Raw genomic sequence first — 7,357 nt, forward strand, 5'->3', positions numbered from 1 at the left:
CTCTCTCTTTCTCTTCCTCTCTCTCTCTTTCTCCCTCTTTCTCTCACGCTCTCTCGTCACTGTTGTAAATAAGCCAGTTGCACAACCTTTGCCAATTCAGCTTTTTTATCGGTATACAACGTATTGACAGCAATTGCATTAATTGAGTGTGCAACTTTACACTTAAGCGATGTGGTTCTCCCATCACCATCACCGACACTCAGGGCTCCATGAACCCTGACCTCCCTTCCCCCGCCCTCCTGCCCTGGGTAACTGCGAATTAACTTTGGTCTCTAGACATCTGCCTGTTTTTGACTTTTTATATAAGTGAAGTAATACAATATTTGTCTGTTTGTAACTGACTTATTTCACTCATCACCATTCCAAGCTCCCATCCATACTGTAGCATGTGCCAAGACCTCATTTCTCCGGGGTGGGGGTGGGGGTGGGACGCGGAAGGGAGGAGCTGATACCAAGGGCTCAAGTAGAAGGAAAATGTTTGGGAAATGATGGCAATATATGTACAAGTGTGCTTAATACAATTGAATGATGGATTGTCATAAGATTTGTAAGAGCCTCCCAATACAATGATTTTTTCAAAAAAAGACTTCATTTCTCTTATTGGTCATGTGGTATTCCATTGTATATATGTACTACATTAAAAATTTTTTAAATAATCATTTTATTAGGGGCTCATACAACTCATCACAATCCATACATACATCATTTGTGTCCAGCACATTAGGACATATGTTGACTTCATCATTCTCACAACACCCGCTTGCCACCCGAGCCCTTGGTGTCAGCTCCTTCGGGGGTTTAAATGGAGAGAAAATGTTTTGAGAAACGATGTACAAATGCGCTTTACACGGTTGATGTGTGTATGGATTGGGATAACAGTTGTATGAGCCCCTAATAAAATGTTAAAAAAGAAAAAGAAAAAAAAAAAAAAGATGAGGAGTTGATGCCAGGGGCTTAAGTGGAGAACAAATGTTTTGAGAATGATGAGGGCAATGAATGTACAAGTGTGCTTTTCACAGTTGATATATGTATGGATTGTTATAATAGCTGTATGAGCCCTTAATAAAATGATTTTTTTTAAAAAGGAAAACAAAACAAAACAAAAAAAAACTTTTAAACAGTTTATCGAGATATAATTCACACGATACAAGTCAATAGTTCAAGCATATAAAAATGAGTTGTGCAGTCACCACCACAATCAATTTAGAACATTTTCTTCTTTCTTGTACTCGTTATTATTAACTCTCCATTTCACCCCAACTTCCCCTGCCAGACCCCCAAGAAACCATTAATCCAGTTATTGTCTCTATAGATTTACCTATCCTGGATTTCATTTACCAAAACCAAACAACAATAACAAAATAAAACAGAGAAAGACCTCAATTGAAAAGATAACAGAAGGGCTCAAGCAGAAAGAAAATGCTTTGAAAACGATGATGGCAACATATGTACAAATGCGCTTGACACAATGGATGGATTGTGATAAGAGCTGTATGAGCCCCCAATAAAATGCTTTTAAAAAAATAACAGAAAAATGATAAAATCTAGAATCGATTGACAATGAGTCAGAAGGGAGAACAAGTGATAAGGTGTTACATTTTAACCTCACTCTATTTGCTTAACCCACTTTCCAGTGGCCTCTGCCCAATTCACATTCCTGACCACTGATCAGAGGCTGACTCCATGTAAGCCCCCTGCAAATGGACTTTGGACTTTCACTGACATCCGGAGTTTACACTCTGATGCCATTTCCTCTTCTGATCTTGAATACGATGATTTAAAATCCTTGCGTCACATACATAGGCTGGTGTGCTTCTACCATGTGGGTTTAGCTGACACCTCCCTTAGGTGGCCTTTATGACTCCAGACACTGTATTTTTTCCCTGATGACTGGGGACGATCAATTGCTTTCCATTGCTACAGCACCATATTCATTGACCTCCCATGAGGGCAAGTATCGAGTAGGGCCACCTCATAAGAGCTGATTGTTCTTAGATTCACATAAAACAACAAAACCTCCTTGCTGTCGAGTTGTTTCTGAGTCAGGGACCCTTTATGACAAGGTAGAATCACCGCTGTGAGTTTCTGAGACGGTCACTCTGTACAGGAGTAGAAAGTCTGGTCTTTCTTCTGTGGAGCAGCTAGTGGTTTTGAACAGCTAATCTTGTGATTAGCAGCCCAATGAGTAACCACTATGCCAACAGTTCCTAGATTACAGCTATGATTAAGGGCAAGCTAACAATTCATTCACGTGTTTATGGTTTACTTTAGAGACATCATTATCCTTTTTACTTACTGCCATCGAGTAGATGCTGACTCATAGTGACCCTATAGGACAGGGCAGAACTGCCCCTGTGAGTTTCTTTACGGGAGTAGAAAGTCTCATCTTTCTCTCAGGGAGCAGCTGCTGGTTTTGAACTGCTGACCTTGAGGTTAGCGGCCCAATGTGTAACCACTATGCTACCAGGTCTCCTTTCTTGAACTGAAGTCAAGCTAACTGAGAACCGTAATCCTGGTTCTGACTTACCTACTGATGTGATTTAAAGATACATTCAGGAACAGAACTTGTGACCTGGAGACAGTTTGTACAAGTATTGAGCCTCTGCCTTCAAGTCTTTTGAGAATAGACCTAGAAGTGGCATTGCCAGGTCATGTGGTCATTCTGTTTTTAGTCTTTTGAATAAGTAGCATATTGTTGTTCACAAAGGCTGTCCCATTTTGAATTCCCACCAGCAATGGAAAAACTGAACACACACATGCGCGCGCACACACACACAACCCACTGTCATCCAGTCTTTTCCACCTCATAGCAAGTCTCTGGAGGAGTTTGGAGGCGGTAAATACATTTATGGAAGCAAAAAGCCTCATCTTTCTCCCCTAGGGCAAGGTAGTGGGTTTGAACTTGCAGATCTTGAAGTTCTCAGTCCAACACTTTTCCAACACCACCACCAGCAACAGACGAGGGTTCCACTGCCCCCCATCCTCGCTGCCATTTGTGATCTTCGTGTGGATCTTCGTGTGTGTGTGTGTGTGTGTGTGTGTGTGTGTGTGTGTTTGACGTGAGCCCTCCTAGTGGAGTGGAACGGCATCTCCCTGATGGCTCCTAACAGTGAGCATCTTTCCATGGGTTTGGTGGTCCCTGAGATGTTCTTTATTTTTATTTTTAAAAATTTTTTTTCAGAGATGTTCTTTAAAAAAAATAGTTTTATTGGCTTTTGCTTCACATATCATACTATGTCATCGTCCAGTCATATTAAGGAGAGTTGTGCCGTCATCCCCACAATCAGTTTCAGAACATTTTCTTCTCATAGTCTTTGTTGTTAGTTCCCCATTTCCCCCAAACCTCTCCTCCTATCCCCCTAGGTAATTATTAACTCAGTTACTCCCTATAGAGTTACCTGTCTTGGGTTTTATGTACAGAAAATCATATGAAACACAGACAGGAAGCAAACAAAAATAAATGACTAAGCAAAACAGAAAAACCTTAATCAAAGAAAGCAGAAAATATTAAAAACTGAAACAACTTTCTTTTTAAAAAAATCAAAAATCATTTTATTGGGAGCTCTTACAGCTCTTATCACCATCCATTCATCCATCCATTGTGTCAAGCACATTGTACATGTTTCCCTCATCATTTTCAAAACATTTTCTTTCTACTTGAGCCCTTGGTATCAGCTCATTTTTCCTGAAACAACTTTTGAAATGGGTCAAAAAGGAGAAAAAAGGATAAGGTATTACATTGGAAGCTAACGACATCTACCATAATCGACTGACTGACCGCAAGGCTATTCACACCTCCAACCCTGGTCAGAGGGCATCCCCCAGAGGCTTAGTCCACGGGGGGTGGGGGTGGGGGGTGGAACCCTGCAGATGGGGCTCGGGCTTCCCCTGTCGGCCATAGCCTTCGGCAAACTGAATGTTCAGGATTTAAGCTCTGCTATCACTCCTCCCTTCCGATTTGGATTTTATTATTGACAATCCTTGGATCACACAGGCTACTGTGCTTTCTTCCCTGTGGGCTTAGTTGATGCCTCATGTAGATGACTACTTGTTTGAAGACAAACCTGTAAGACTCCAGATGCGATTCTTTTTGATGAAATGTCTAGTTAAGCCCTTGGCCTGTTTGATGACTGGATTATTTCCCTTTTTGTTCTTAAATTGTCAGAGTTTGACATTTATTTTGGTGATCAGATACTTGCCAAATGTGTGGCTTCTGAAGGTAGTCTTCCAGTTAGTGGCTTGGCTTTCCCTTTATTAAGTAAAGCCTCTTGGTCAACAAACGCTTTTGATTTGCCTGGGGTTCCCTGTATCTTGTCGTTTGCTAATGGTGACTTCGTTGTGATGTTATGCATGATGATCAAAGTTAGGCCCACTAGGGTTGTGGCTCCTGGATTTTCTTCTTCTGAGAATGTATGGTTTCTGTTTTCACATTTAGGTGCTTAATCTATTTTGAATATTGTTAGTTGGTGAGATAGTTTATTGTGCCAGCCTGGCTGATAAACGCAGGTGGGATTGACTGAGGGGCGGAGAGATGGATGGCTTGGTGAGCCTTGCCTTTCTTGTCTCTCGCTTTGTGATCATCGGACCAGTGTGCGGCTGCCTTGCTTGTTCTGTGCCTCAATTTAAAGGCTACACTGCCTATGGGACACCTAGCCTGTGGACGGTGTTGCTGTAAGTTGAGGTCCCTTTAAGACTTCTCTGGAGCTGGGGACTGGCGATTGGTGACCTGCTTTGTGATTGGCTGCTGTGCTGACATAGCCTAGCTCTCTCTACAAATAGAGGAAGATCTGGCATCAGATAGAGACTTGAAGGACTGCTAGTTGCACTAAGCCATTTATAGTGCTTCTAATTTAACTGTTTATTTCTTGCATTGTATATTTATCTGTATATGATTTAACATTTCATTTCTCGTTATATATCTAATTATCTTTATGATTTAACATTTCATTTCTCGTTATATATCTAATTATCTTTATAAATAAATATATTATATTATCAGGAATTTGGTTTTATCTCTCTAGAGAACCCTGTCTAACACAGTTGGTTTTTTGTATATGGTACGGAGGCTTGGTGCTGGCGAAGACTCTGGAAAGTCCCACGGACGTCCAAAGAACAAACAGATCTTCGTGGAAGGTGTACAACCAAAACACTCCTTAGAAGCCGGGATGGCGAGACTCCACCTCACAGGCTTTGGACGCGACATCAAGAGAGACCAGCCCTGGAACTGGCCATCATGGTGGGCAGGCCTTGAAGACGACGCAGTGGCTGCGACAATGGGCTCGAATGGAACAACAGCTGCGAGGGTGCGGTGTGCGACTCTGTGGTGCTCAGGGTCAGGGGGAGCCAGCACCGCCTGACAGCAACGACATGGGCATGATCCTGTTTCGTGTGTCTGCCTGTGGAAATCTAATTGTTCCAATGCCATGTATCAAAGAGACTCTGTCTTCCCGTTCAATGGGCTTGGCACCTTTGTCAAAAATCCGCTGACCATTGATGTGTGGGTTTACTTCTGGACTCTCAGTTCTGTTCCATGGGTCTGTGGGGCTAGTGTTCAATCAGCAGCAGGCTGTGTGGATGACTGCAGTGCATCGTTGTCTGGCGCTGTGAGCTGACTCTGACTCATAGCAATGCCATGGACATGAGCAGGGAGTCCTCACAAACCCTGCTGCTTGAGCCCATGGCTGCAGCCCCATCTTTGGAGGGTCTTCCTCGCTTTCGTTGCCTTTCTACTTTATAAAGCATTATGTTCTTCTCCAAGGACTGGCCCCTCTTGTTCTGACTATTCCCGAATGTTTGCAGCTATTTCCTGTCATGTGAGGTGGCGTCCCATCAGCAACGGAAGGTCCTGGGAGCTTTGTTCCACCCATTTCATGAAGATAAACGAATGTCATCCAACCTGGTGGGCTCACCTTCCATCACTGTACCCGACAGTGTCCCGCTCTATTCAGAAGGTGCCCATTGGCCAACTTTCTTAGAAAGACTCACCAGTCCTCCTTCCTAGTCTTAGTCCGGAAGGTCTACCGACTCCTGTCCACTCTGAGTCATCCTGAGGGTCTTTGAACATGCAAGCTGTGTGTGATACAGGACAAATGGACAGTGAAGGGTGGTGTGCCTGTACACTATGTTTTAAAATTAGGAAGTGTGAGCCCTACTTTGTTGTTCTTCAACATTGCTTTAGCTTTTTGGGACCGCTGACCTTTCCAAATAGAGTCAAGGGTTGCTTTTTTTCATTTCTGCAAAGAAGGCTATTGGAAGTTTGACCTAGATTGTGTTGAATCTATAGCTTTGACCCCTTAACAATGTTAAGTCTTCCAATCCATGAACATGGGCAATCTATCCGTTCATTTCGGTCTTCATTAATCTCTTTTAGTAGTGTCCTACAGTTTTCAATTGCAGAAGTCTTTCACATCCTTTGTTTAATTTATTCCTAGGTATTTTATTCTTTTAGGTGGTATTATAAGTGGAATTGTTTCCCCAATTCTCCTTTCAGATGTCTCGTGAATAGAAACCCACCTGGTTTTGGTTTGTTGACCTTGTGTCCTGAAACGCTGCTAAATCCTCAATTAGGAGTTTTCTTGAAAATTCTTTGGGCTTTTCCATGTATTGGATCATATCTTTTGTCAACTGAGATGGTTTTACCTCTTCTTTTGCCATACCAAAAAGATATCCAAAGATGCATTTTATTTTTCTCCTTGTTCTGGTTGGGACTTACAATGCAATACTGAATAGAGGTGGTGAGAACACATTGCCCAGGGATGTGACTCGCTTTGCCATCAGACACGGTGCATTGGAAATGGATTCATACTGATAGAGTTATACGGTTGACACCTCCTCATTTGTTCTCCCTGTTGACCTATTTTAATTTTGCTTTAGTTTTTACCCGCTTCTGCTTTCTCTTGAGTTGAGGTCTTTGTGAACTTAATTTTGTTATTATTGTTGGGGGCGGGATATGTTTTTCTTTATATGCATCTAGGATAGGGCCATCTACAGAGACAGTAATTGGATTAACAGTTTCTGAGGGTTGTGGCTGGGCATATGGCTGGGGGGGGGATGGGGAGCTAGTGATAACGAGTACAAGAATGAATAAATATTTTACATTGTTTGTGGTGATTACACAACTCTTTTTAATATATTTAAACCATTGAATTGCATAGTATGTGAATTATATGTCAATAAAGTTGCTAAAATAAATAAAGAAGCAGGGGGACGGGGAGGGAGGGGAAAAAGGAGGACCTAATGTCGGGGGTCTAAATGGAGAGAAAATGTTATTGAGAAACGATGTACAAATGCGCTTTACACAATTGATGTGTGTATGGATTGGGATAACAGTTGTATGAGCCCCTAATAAAATGTTAAA

This window comes from Echinops telfairi, unplaced genomic scaffold (genome assembly GCF_000313985.2).
Source record: "Echinops telfairi isolate 266 unplaced genomic scaffold, ASM31398v2 ScPeMD7_655;HRSCAF=1070, whole genome shotgun sequence".
Lineage (NCBI taxonomy): Eukaryota > Metazoa > Chordata > Mammalia > Afrosoricida > Tenrecidae > Echinops > Echinops telfairi.